At 37.0% G+C, this 13,436-nt stretch overlaps 1 protein-coding gene across 3 annotated transcripts in view; it reads right to left on the bottom strand.

The window, feature by feature from the left end:
* LOC122403468 (probable RNA methyltransferase CG11342) overlaps nt 1-4,238 on the bottom strand; it is a 49,535-nt gene extending 45,297 nt beyond the window's left edge. For 2 of the 3 annotated variants that reach the window (XM_043406996.1, XM_043406998.1), the window contains exons 1-3: nt 4,122-4,238; nt 3,944-3,946; nt 3,741-3,829 (exon numbers count right to left, since the gene is read on the bottom strand). The gene's annotated coding sequence lies outside the window, so the exon portion shown is untranslated. Of the gene's footprint in view, nt 1-3,740; nt 3,919-3,943; nt 3,947-4,121 lie in introns of those variants that run through there. The other variant, XM_043406997.1, reaches the window with a different exon arrangement.
* Between the last annotated feature and the right edge of the window lie 9,198 nt (nt 4,239-13,436).

The raw sequence follows: 13,436 nt of genomic DNA, 5'->3' as shown, positions 1-13,436 counted from the left end.
GGACCCTAAGACGTCAAAGAATAATTCGCAAAGCGGAAAGATATTAATAAGTGGTATGACTCGACAACGTCTGTCCGTTTTCGGCGATGGCGGAAAAGGTAGTCGTGGAAGGACAGCTTGTTGCACCTTTTGGGATTCCCAGGGATATTTAGTCGATAAATTAGGTCGTGGAAGTGTCCAGCGAGGATATTCCTCGCATAAAAAGAGAAAAAGCGCGACATAATTCGCGAATGGCCCGTAACAATAAGCGTCTACGATCTCCGTAACACGAGACCACACTGTACACATGCGCGAGCACTTCGCTCAAGCCCTCCATCTATCGCGTTCGATTGGCTGCGCGCGCAGTATGGGCTAAATACCTTGGCGGCTGGCCGTGTTTCCTTTACGCCCAATCGTAATCGGCGCCCGTCGAGTTTAACGCTTTTCCGTACACGTGCACGCTCGCTGAAAGGTGTTACGAAGCCGATACCCGGCGCTGCGGTGCAATTACGCGCGTGTGCGGTTCTGTTGTAAAGGCGATGCGTTGTTGCGGCCACGTAGGAAGGTGATGCAAAGTTTCAACGTACGTCCAACGAGGGGCAGGAGGGGCGACCGCGTGGCACTATAATAGACATTTCGGGAGCTCGACACCGTCTTATCGCACTTTAGAACCGGTGTATTTTTGGCCCACGCAGTCAGGATTCTTCCCACGGTCGTGAAACCCGCAGATCATTTCTCGATCATCGTTTCAACCGTCGAACGTTGCGTTGCTCGAGTTATCAATCTTAGTATCATCGATGATATTTCTCACTCTCGTCTCCTTATTAATTTTACTTTCTTACGAATTAGTTATTTTAAGTTTTATTAGGTTGGTGATAACTAATAATTATATCGATTAAAATAAATAATAATTAGTTGAATCGAGAGGCAAATTGATATGTTGTGACTTCGTCACCCAAATACCTCAATTTTCTTCAATTTTTACTCGCAGTGTTTAAAGATGAAAGATCCAGTTTTTTGGAAAAATTTAAAACTGAAAAGTGTACCGACTTGACCCAGTCTCCCAAATCTATTCCATTTTCTTCGCGAGCACCGCGGGATCTGTTGCGTCACCTGCGCAGCCACATGCGCGTAGGCGTGAAAAGTGTTGCTCGTTTGATGTATATTTAAACGTTGCATCGACCGGTGTTCCTGAATCGAGACATCGTCTGGTGGGGACTGCGAAACACGGCAACGCGAACCTCGCTCCGAGGTCGACATTCTCTCATGACTGTCGTTTCGCTCGTTCGTCGAGCAGTGTCCTCGAAAATCAACGATTCGAGCATTCATTGTCAGTATTGCCAGACGACACCCCGGCAGTATCGGTGTGCTGACTTTGAAACGTGTCATTGGTCGGTTCTGAACACGTGTACCTTCCGACGTAAACTATCGTTTTCCTAACCTCTCCGACCTCGAAATTACACGCGAGTTTCGATCGCGTTTCGTTGCTCGACAATCGTCTTTTCGAAACAATTCTGAACAAATCGCAAAGAAAAAGTAGTCGTATTAGTTTAGTTACAGGAAACAATAATAAATAGATTTTCATTCGACAAACAAGAGTGGGCTCTTGACTACAAAAGAATGCAATTAACTCTTTCGTATACCCTAACCACTGCATCATTTCCATATAAACGAAATAATTTTCTCAAAGAAATTTACCCACCTACTTAACACTAAAACTACCGACAATTATAGTGTATTTATTTATACCAAAGAAATTAAAACACTGGATACATAAAGAAATGTATGATGCATTAAAAATAAGTGTTTATTCATTTTCTTATAGAAAATTGCAGTAAATTTTCAAAAATTCAGTCAAGTAAATTGTTTACAAATTAGAAATTATGACTGAGTCATTTTGACTGCTTTGGTAGTTCTAGTGTTAACACTAGGTTTACGGACACTCGTTGCGCATATTTTTATTGCAATTCGCTGTGTTAACAGTTATATTAAAATGCAATTTTTCTTTTAATCAGAGTGTATATTCATATCATTACATCAATTTAATCCAACATAAATTGCTAAGAAATAATATTTATGAGTTCTGTAACGTTAGGTTTAGAATCTTAATGCGTCAAATTGACGTATTCCGTAAACCTAGTGTTAATAACAGGATCAAATCACCGAAGCTAATTAACATTCGCATTGCTAATATATTGGAACGGTTGCACATACCGCTCCCTAATATCTTCCAAATTAAAGTGATTAACACTCCACCCTGAACATTGAAAATACCAACATTGACCTCAACATTCCATCGAAGAAATTTGAAAGCCAAGATCTCTTGAAAGCATCCTTCCTGGAAAGTTACAGCCATTTTTCAGACTATTCACCTATAATATACTGTGAGGGATCTAAAACAAAATTGGATGCTGGCTCTAGTGACTCCCAAAAGAAATATTGGCTTTTAAATTGCCAGAATATGTTTCAGTTCTCTCATGCGAGGCATATGCTATATTGGAGGGACTGAAGTACATCAGAAAAGCTAATAACAATGACAAATTCATTATCTACTGAGACTCTATGAGTGCACTCACTGCCCTTCATGTTACTGAACCCAGAAACCCTATTATTAGACAAATTATTGAGAAGTGCAACGAAATTCTGTCAAACAAAGAAGTTACTGAAATTTTGTTCGGGTGGGTTCCATCAAAGTCGCAAAAGAGGCCTCCAATTCACTCCGTCATCCCTTCGATACACCTATCTATCACAAAGAAGTCTCCAAATCATTTTTCAAGATTCTCAAAGAACACTGGAACCTGTTCTGGGGAAAATGGCCATAACTCACACATTCATCGTACCAGGAATAATATCTATGAGATTAGTCCTGCATTATCGTTCGACAGAAGACACAAAATTGTTTTAACAACACTAATACACGCCCACCAATTGGAGAAGAAAAACCCACAAATGTGAAACACCTGCCAGACTGTTAATTCGATTGAACATATCGCTACCTCTTGCCCGCAATACCAATAGAAGAAAACATTCTACCAAACTGATGGAAACTCCAAAAAAGTAACCACGACTGCAGATTCATGCTCAAGGGTGCTAAAATTTCTTAACCATATAAACATATTTCATTTAATTTAACTTAATCTGTGTCCAGCGTACCTTATATTTCTATGTTAAAATAATAAAAGCGTACTGCTGTATCTAACGTTAGTAAGGTATTGTGGTTGCTAATTACCCTAATGGGTTGACGCAACAGTAAAAATTGAATTAAAAAGAAAAAATGAGTGGATTGTACTTCTATTTAATGTTCTAAATTTAGAGAGGATTCTCAGCACGGATTAAAACGTTTAAGTAAGAAGTATTACTGGATGTTAACCTATAAAACGTTCGTGATACGAAGATTGAACAGAATATCGATCAAAGCACGTTGTTTAATAGAATTAAGTATGTTTAATATTCATTGTTACTTCGGTGAAAAGAGTTTATGAGAAAATTATAATCAATTTAGTCGATTGATCGAAACCGTTCAAGTGGCTGGTATTTTCCCGCGTAGTAATCGATAGCACCGACATCGGGAATTAGCGATCGATCGAACGGAGTCATTCCTCCCCGGGCAAGCACGTGATCGTTATCATTAAACATTTTTTTTTTCGAAACGACAGTCTGGCGCAATCGCGACGATCATTATCGATATAACCGGAGGTGTGCGCGCTCGCATACCCGATTAAACGATACTTATTGTTACCAATGAATCAGTAGGCGCATACCGATGCAATATTTACCGATGTCCGGAGTGCAACGCGCCATGTTTGCCAGGGAACGTCACAGCCACTGCGTGCCAATCGTTACCGTGTCACTGGAACAATCGGAATTTACGTAAGAATATTTCAGCGTGAAATCATACGACTCCGTTACTATGGAAAGTTTACGCGATAACGATAAATACCCCGGCAAAGGTAAATGTACTAACCTACTAGAACAAATAATTTCTTCATAACCTAACCACCGATGCAAATACTAATTATTATTAAGCATACATACAAAGTAAGAGACTATTTATATTATTTAATCGTACAGTTCTACATACATTAAAATTACAGTTTCAAAAAATTGGCTGCATCGTTGCAATTATTAACGAGAGTGCTCACATGTTAAGATAATTATTATAATTATGAAATTTTTAGTACAATTTATAAACTTAGAAAGTGTTGTGTCAATCAAATTTTATATAAAAATTTAAATGGCTAGGTACACCGATATTCTAGTCCATTTAGTGGCTAATTAATCGTCCAGTTATCAGAAAATTTTCCTTTCTTTGCTCTTTTATCTTGGAAGGCTAATGACACCAGCATCTCGGGTTGATACAAAAAGGTGAATGGCGGAGTGAGAGTCGCCTTTCGAGTTACCGCAAAACACCGACTGGCGAGTGAGAGTCGTCTTTCGAGGGCAAAGGATTAATAACATCCTATCGCTGAATTTGACACAGGCAAATTTCTTCTTCAGATACGAATTATAGAAACAGTTTCGTTAGAAAATCAGATACATAACCTTACTTACGATCACTTACAAGGAACCATCGCGAACGGTCCGGCTTCGATTTTGATGAAACTTTGTACACTTATAAAGCAGCCAAAAATAATCGACACGTATTTTTTTTTAGCTGCGGTAACTCGAGTTTAAGGGGTGAAACCACCCCTTGAAGTTTTGGCTCGAAACGGCTATCTCGAAAACGGAAAGACGTACAAAAAAATTGTTAATGGGCGAGGTTGATGGTTTCTTATGTACAATAACATGGTGTTAAAAAATTTAAAAAAATACAATTTGTTTGTAACAAAAAAAAATTTATTAACTTAATTTTTCATTTTATTGAAATTTTCATAATGACAAAAAATGACGAGCATTTTATTCCAAATCCATTGGTATGCGATTTTTTAAAATTTGCCTCCTACAGTTTTGCAGATTTTGATGATTTACATCTTGCGCGCACATCCATTATGGTAGTAGCCGTTCTATCTTTGATTTTAATGAAGCACTGTAGGCTTGCACTACTTCTAGAGGACAAAATCGGGAAAAATACAAGAATACCAATTTGTTGATTGAGGCTTCGTTAAAAAGTTATTAAAAAATTAAATTAAAAAATTTCAAATCCTCCAGGAAAAAATTATTTTCGGTTGCGAGGGCCAATTACAATCATTTTTGGTCAATACATATACCCACGAAATCCTACGCACTTTCGAGAAAAAAATTCCTAATCGAAAATGTAATTTATGGCCAGAAATGTTGTCCGAAAATTTCATGCGGATCTTTAAAATGTCATAACTTCTGAACGGATTGAAGGATTGTAATTTTCAAAAATGCAAACGACGCGTATTTTAATCAAGAATACGTAGAAATCGCAAAAATATGCAAAAAGTTGATCCTTGACCCCGCAAAATGAGAGAAACCCCATAAAAATGGTCCAATCTTCAAACAGCCATAATTCCTACAATAGTGAATATATTTCAATGAAACTTTTTTCCGAAGTAGAGCTCATAGGTACCTACAAAAAAGTATTGGCCAACTTTTTTGTAGGGCGTCAAACAAAATTATTAAAAATCAAGAACGAATTTTTAAGAAAAGTAGGTGCCTAAATTTTTCGGCGAAATTGAAAAGTTTCAAATCACACTGAAAAAATTATTTTCGATTGCAGGGATGAATTACTATCATTTTTGGTCAATAGACACACCCCCGAAATCCTAACCATTTTCGAGAAAAAAATTTCTTACCGAAAATATAATTTCAGGCCAGAAATGTCACTCTAAAATTTTCATGCGTATCTTCAAAACGTTATAACTTCTGAACGGATTGAAGGATTTTAATGTTTGAAAAAGCAAACTACGCGCATTTTGGTGGAGAATATGTACAAATCGCAAAAATATGCAAAAAGTTGATCCTTGACCCCGCAAAATGAGAGAAACCCCATAAAAATGGTCCAATCTTCAAACAGCCATAATTCCTACAATAGTGAATATATTTCAATGAAACTTTTTTCCGAAGTAGAGCTCATAGGTACCTACAAAAAAGTATTGGCCAACTTTTTTGTAGGGCGTCAAACAAAATTATTAAAAATGAAAAACGAATTTTTAAGAAAAATCGACAGGGCGTAAGTGCCTAAATTTTTCAGCGAAAAAAAAAAATTTCAAATCGTTCTAAAAAAATTATTTTCAGTTGCGGGAGTCAATTTCAATCATTTTTGGTCAATATATATACCCCCGAAATCCTACGCACTTTTGAGAAAAAAATTCGAGAATGTGTGAAATTTTTCAACAAAATTAAAAAATTTAAAACCATTCTGAAAAAATTATTTTCGGTTGCAGGGGTCGATTACAATCATTTTTGGTCATTACACATTCCCCCGAAATCTTGGGCATTTCGGAGAAAAAAAATTCAGTACGGGCGGAACTTTAAACGTTAATAATTTCTTAACGAAGCCTCCATCAACAAATTGGTATTCTTGTATTTTTCCCGATTTTGTCCTCTAGAAGTAGTGCAAGCCTACAGTGCTTCATTAAAATCAAAGTTAGAACGTCTACTACCATAATGGATGTGCGCGCAAGATGTAAATCATCAAAATCTGCAAAACTGTAGGAGGCAATTTTAAAAAATCGCATACCAGTGGATTTGGAATAAAATGCTCGTCATTTTTTGTCATTATGAAAATTTCAATAAAATGAAAAAATTAAGTTAATAAATTTTTTTTAGTTATAAAAAAATTGTATTTTTTTAAATTTTTTAACACCATGTTATTGTACATAAGAAACCATCAACCTCGCCCATTAACAATTTTTTTGTATGTCTTTCCGTTTTCGAGATAGCCGTTTCGAGCCAAAACTTCAAGGGGTGGTTTCACCCCTTAAACTCGAGTTACCGCAGCTAAAAAAAAATACGTGTCGACTATTTTTGGCTGCTTTATAAGTGTACAAAGTTTCATCAAAATCGAAGCCGGACCGTTCGCGATGGTTCCTTGTTAGAAGCTTGGATTTTCCATCACGAAAACGACGAAAGAAAATATATTTATTAAAAGGTATAACACTGGTAGCAATGCGTGGTTTAAAGGTATAAAAGTATAGAATCAACTTTATTATATACTAGAACACAAGTGCGCAGAGCCACATAACCGCAAGCGGCGCGCGCATCGGAAGCCCCGCAGACCAGCATGCATTGCCAGCGTCTCAACAATATTCGACTGTGTTTTCTAAATTAACCTTTCAGGAAGAAATAAGGCCCAATTAATAATCACTTTTTTCCCCATTTTTGCCCATATATTTAAACTAAGTTGTTTCTAGGGCCTTGAGAAAATTTTACTGAAAAATACAAAAGATACAAAAATTCTAATTCTCATGAAGCATTTGAAGAAAAAAACATTACTGTAGATTCAAAAGAAATTTCCAGAAATTCTTGTCCTTGCTACTGATGATAGAATATAATTTTTTGAATATTTTAAAAATTTGACAACTTATAAAATAAGTATGTTTGGTAGTTTTTAATTAGTGTTGGTTTTTCGTACGATTAGCAACTAATGGGTTAAGATTATCTTTCTAGCGAAAGATGGTCGCGTACCTGCGACGAATAATAATACCATAAATCACCGTACGCGAACCGGGATGCTTTCTCCTAAACAGGATTTTCCAAAGGATACGCGCATCCTGTCCAATTGTAGTCCCCATTTTCCGTTGTACGTGCAGTCGAGCAGCTGCTACTATTTAGGAAACCGGACGAGGAAGAGGATGCTAACGCATGAGAGAGGCGGGCGAGGGATACGACTCGTTTCGCTTTAATTTAACCACAACCCTATGAAAACGTACGCCAGTGGTGTACCCCGGTACACGTGGCACGGTATTTTCGGTTTCGAACAAAATTGGGGGAGCCATCTGTCCAGCACCGTGTAAAGTAGTATCTGTTTGTATCATTTTTTTCATTCTGACAGACGTGCACGTTCTCGACAGAACTCGACACCGCAGTTTTAGAAACGAGAAGGGACCCAACCCTTGTATCAATAACTGGCCATCCTTCTCCGCGTTTCATCAAACACTTTTTATCGCAAAATCAACATTAGGGGCAAAAATATGTTCGAGCATCAAAGTACCCTGCATAGATCTTATGGAAAATGGCGCCCCTGGTCAAATTAGCTGAACTTTTGATCCTCTGTATCTCGGGAAATGTTCAATTTACGAGCTTTGGGCCCATTGGAATTTTTCATGGAGATATTATGAACTACTTTGTATCAAAAGTTCAGCTAATTTAACCGGGGCCATTTTCCATGAGATCTGAGCGGGGCCATTTTTGCATAGAGTAGAACCTCGTTTATTCGAACGAAACACTATTGAATTTCAGATATACAGACTCACGCATATTCGGCCGTAGCAGTACTGCGATGTTACCGCCAGGTGGCGCAGCTTCTCGAGCGCTTTCTCGCGAGAGAATTGCATTATCGCGGTTATGTATGTCAGGACGATCGTCTGGTCATAAATTGCTCTTGCATTGTTTATATTTAGAAAAATAATAAATCCCATTAAGGAAAATAATTAACAGCAATAAATGTAATTAGTTTTTACGTATTCACCAGCTTTGAACATGCAAGTTCTTTTAAGCTCAAGGGGCAATTAAATTCATATATCATTCGAAGCTCAATTATTGTTATTGAAAGCCCGAAAATTATTCGAATGATCTAGAAACTCTATTATTGAACCATCTAGGTTATCTGAACTGCCTTGTCCCCCCAATGTGTTAGGGTAAACGAGGTTCCTAGAGTGCCTCTAATATCTAACTTTTTATAGAAAATGTGCAGAGGAGAGCCACGAAATGATCGAATGATAAAGCAGACGGCGGGTAGATTTCACAATATTCCCTGAAATATCGAGAGATCATCCGCGCGCGGGCAGCGAAATTACAGAAAAAGGATCGACGGTTCGCGAACTTCGCAAGTAGAAAGCAGATCCAGACGCGAAAAGGTCATAGATCTCGTTGGAAGTCAAGCTGCGAGCGGCGGAGCGGCTTTTCCCCGAAAGTGTTCGGGAGAAAGCGAGATCGTGGATCGCAGGACCGTGTATCCACGGTTCCGGGATCGATAAAACACGTGGAAGATCCATCGCGAAGACACCGCGGCTCGATATCTCGCAGACTTATCTCGAATTTCTATCCTGACACCGCCTTTACGTAGTTCGCGAGCATCGTTTATGCGTGGGAGGATCCGCGTGTCCTTCCTAGAGTTCCTTCGTCTTTGGTTGCCCTGATCGAGGCTGTTGCTCGAGGTTGGCTTCTTTTTTTAAATGAAAAAGTAGTTGCACCAACGCGATCTACATTTATGAAAATCGACGTTTAGTTAAATACCAAGATGATGAGATCGAATTTGGAAAAATAAAGAAGATATATGATAGACGTGGATTGAAACTTTATTAAAAATTTTTAACACGTTTTTTCCAAAATCACATTCTCCTAATTGACATTTGGAATAACTGAAAAAGTTGATCAAAAATTGATCGATCAGTTTCGAACACAGTTGACGAAAATCAAGATTACCAACTTGTTGATTGAAGCTTCGTTAAAAAACTATTACCAAAATTATTGTTTAAAAATTATTAATAAAATTGGTCCAATTACACGAATTTTTTTCCCGGAAGTACGTAGGAATTCGAGGCTATGTTTATTAACCAAAAATGATTGTAATTAACCCTTGCAACGAAAAATAATTTTTCTAGAATGATTTGAAATTTTCTAATCCCGCCGTAAAATTTAGGAACCTACTCGAATTTTTTTCTCGAAAGTGAATAGGAATTCGATGGTATGTCTATTGACCAAAAATCATTGTCATTGACCCCTGCAACCGAAAATAATTTTTTCAGAACGATTTGAAATTTTTTAATTTCTTTAGGCATCTGCCCCCTGTCGATTTTTCATAAAAGTTGTTTTTGATTTTTAGTAAATTTGTTTGACGCCCTATAGAAAAATTGTCTAAACCTTTTTTGTTGGTACCCATGAGTACTATTTCCTCCAAAAATTTCAATGAAATCCATTGACTATTGTAGGAGTTATGGCTGTTTGAAAATTGGACCATTTTTATGGGGTTTTTTCTCATTTCACGGGGTCAAGGAATAACTTTCCGAATATTTTTGGAATTTCCACGTATTCTACACCAAAATACGCGTTGTTTGCTTTTTGAAACATTAAAATCGCCCAATCCGTTCAGGAGTTATGACATTTTAAAAATTTGCATAAAATTTCAGGGAAGCTTCAAATTAAATTTCCGATTCGGAATTTTTTTTCTCGAAAATGCGTAGGATTGTGGGGGTATGTGTAATGACCAAAAATTATTGCAATTGACCCTCGCAACCAAAAATAATTTTTCCAGAATGATTTGAAATTTTTTAATTTCGCCGAAAAATTTCAGCATTGAATTTAATTTTTTTCTCGAAAGTGAGCAGGATTTCGAGGTTATGTATATTAACCAAAAATGATTCTAATTGACCCTTACAACCAAAAATAATTTTTCCAGCACGATTTGAAATTTTTTAATTTCGCCGAAAAATTTAGGAACCTACTTGAATTTTTTTCTCGAAAGTAAGTAGGATTTCGAGGGTATGTCTGTTCACCAAAAATGATTGTAATTGACCCTTACAACGAAAAATAATTTTTCCAGCACAATTTGAAATTTTTTAATTTTGCCAAAAAATTTCAGTACCAACTCGAATTTTTTTCTCGGAAGTGAATAGGAATTCGATGGTATGACTATTGACCAAAAATCATTGTCATTGACCCCTGCAACCGAAAATAATTTTTTCAGAACGATTTAAAATTTTTTAATTTCTTTAGGCATCTGCCCCCTGTCGATTTTTCATAAAAGTTGTTTTTGATTTTTAGTAAATTTGTTTGACGCCCTATAGAAAAATTGTCTAAACCTTTTTTGTTGGTACCCATGAGTACTATTTCCTCCAAAAATTTCAATGAAATCCATTGACTATTGTAGGAGTTATGGCTGTTTGAAAATTGGACCATTTTTATGGGGTTTTTCTCATTTCACTGGGTCAAGGAATAACTTTCCGAATATTTTTGGAATTTCCACGTATTCTACACCAAAATACGCGTTGTTTGCTTTTTGAAACATTAAAATCGCCCAATCCGTTCAGGAGTTATGACATTTTAAAAATTTGCATAAAATTTCAGGCAAGCATTTCTGGCCTCAAATTAGATTTTCGGTAAGGAATTTTTTTTCTCAAAAATGCGTTAGGATTTCGGGGGTATGTGTAATGACCAAAAATTATTGCAATTGACCCTCGCAACCGAAAATAATTTTTCAAGCACGATTTGAAATTTTTTAATTTCGCCGAAAAATTTAGGAGCATGCTTGAATTTTTTTCTCGAAAGTGAGTAGGATTTCGAGGTTATGTATATTAACCAAAAATGATTGTAATTGACCCTTACAACCAAAAATAATTTTTCCAGAATGATTTGAAATTTTTTAATTTCGCCGAAAAATTTCAGCATTGAATTGAATTTTTTTCTCGAAAGTGAGCAGGATTTCGAGGTTATGTATATTAACCAAAAATGATTCTAATTGACCCTTACAACCAAAAATAATTTTTCCAGCACGATTTGAATTTTTTTAATTTCGCCGAAAAATTTAGGAACCTACTTGAATTTTTTTCTCGAAAGTGAGTAGGATTTCGAGGTTATGTATATTAACCAAAAATGATTCTAATTGACCCCAACAACTAAAAATAATTTTTCCAAAAAGATTTGAAATTTTGTAATTTAATTTTTTAAATAACTTTTTAACGAAGCCTCAATGAAGAAATCAATATTCTTGATTTTCGTCTTATTTTGGCCTCTAGAATCTCCCATTAAAATTTTTCTCAGGGATAACCGAACACCCTGTATACTTTCGCTTTCTTAGCACACGAGCCCCATAAACTATTCGTTCACACATATTGTTTACACTATAGATTAATTTTTGCTCTAGATTAAATTTACTTTTCAATATTTTCAATTGAAACTTCTCGACCTAATAACACTGCGCGTTCCAACAAACCGAATTCGTCGTCAGACTGTTCTTTGTTGATCGGTACGCGCCTTTAGAGGATCGTGGTCGCTGAAGAACGAAGCTTAGGAGATTTCGGAAATCCGATTCAGCGTGAAGATCAAAGAGGAGCGTGTAGATACGGTTATGCTCAGCGGCCACTGCCGGCTGCCACAGCTGCATCTTTATCCCGAATCAAAGGAAGGGCGGAACCTCGAAACCTCGTGAAACGACCTCGCTCGAGGTGGATTGCGACATTCGACAATGACTAAAGACAACAACCATTCACCGTAACATCCGTGGACACTGAAGCGGCGACACTTCACGGAAGATGCTCCGGCTACATCACGATTTCCTCTATACTTAACCCACCAACGACAAACAGGATAAATATCACAACAGAGGAAGGTCTCCATTGTCCTGACCCTGCTTTTCTGTGTTTCCGGGTTAACTGAGATTAACGACGTCCTTCAAATACACAGGATGTGGCGAAAAACAGGATTACTGTTTAGGATTAGAGTCCAAGAATCGATCCTCTGCTCCACGAGTGGACCATTGAGTGGGACTCTTTGTCTTTCGAGATTCTGGCATTTTAGAATTCCCTTTGGTTCGTAAATTCTCCAAATAAAATACTATTGAATATCAAAAACTATTTGCTCCATATAGTATCAAGTATAGAGATATAACAAATACACAGGATGTGGCGAAAAACAGGATTACTCTTAGGGATTAGAGTCCAAGAATCGATCCTCTGCTCCACGAGTGGACCATTGAGTGGGACTCTTTGTCTTTCGAGATTCTGGCATTTTAGAATTCCCTTTGACTCGTAAATTCTCCAAATAAAATACTATTGAATATCAAAAACTATTTGCTCCATATAGTATCAAGTATAGAGATATAACAAATACACAGGATGTGGCGAAAAACAGGATTACTCTTTGGGGATTAGAGTCGAAGAATCGATCCTCTGCTCCACGAGTGGACCATTGAGTGGGACTCTTTGTCTTTCGAGATTCTGGCATTTTAGAATTCCCTTTGGTTCGTGAATTCTCCAAATAAAATACTATTGAATATCAAAAACTATTTGCTCCATATAGTATCAAGTATAGAGATATAACAAATACACAGGATGTGGCGAAAAACAGGATTACTCTTTGGGGATTAGAGTCCAAGAATCGATCCTCTGCTCCACGAGTGGACCATTGAGTGGGACTCTTTGTCTTTCGAGATTCTGGCATTTTAGAATTCCCTTTGACTCGTAAATTCTCCAAATAAAATACTATTGAATATCAAAAACTATTTGCTCCATATAGTATCAAGTATAGAGATATAACAAATACACAGGATGTGGCGAAAAACAGGATTACTCTTTGGGGATTAGAGTCCAAGAATCGATCCTCTGCTCCACGAG

The sequence above is a fragment of the Colletes gigas genome, unplaced genomic scaffold (assembly GCF_013123115.1).
Source record: "Colletes gigas isolate AHSC1104 unplaced genomic scaffold, ASM1312311v1 Colletes_gigas_Sc00054, whole genome shotgun sequence".
Classification (NCBI taxonomy): Eukaryota; Metazoa; Arthropoda; class Insecta; order Hymenoptera; family Colletidae; genus Colletes; species Colletes gigas.
This window is presented reverse-complemented; position numbering and strand designations above follow the sequence as displayed.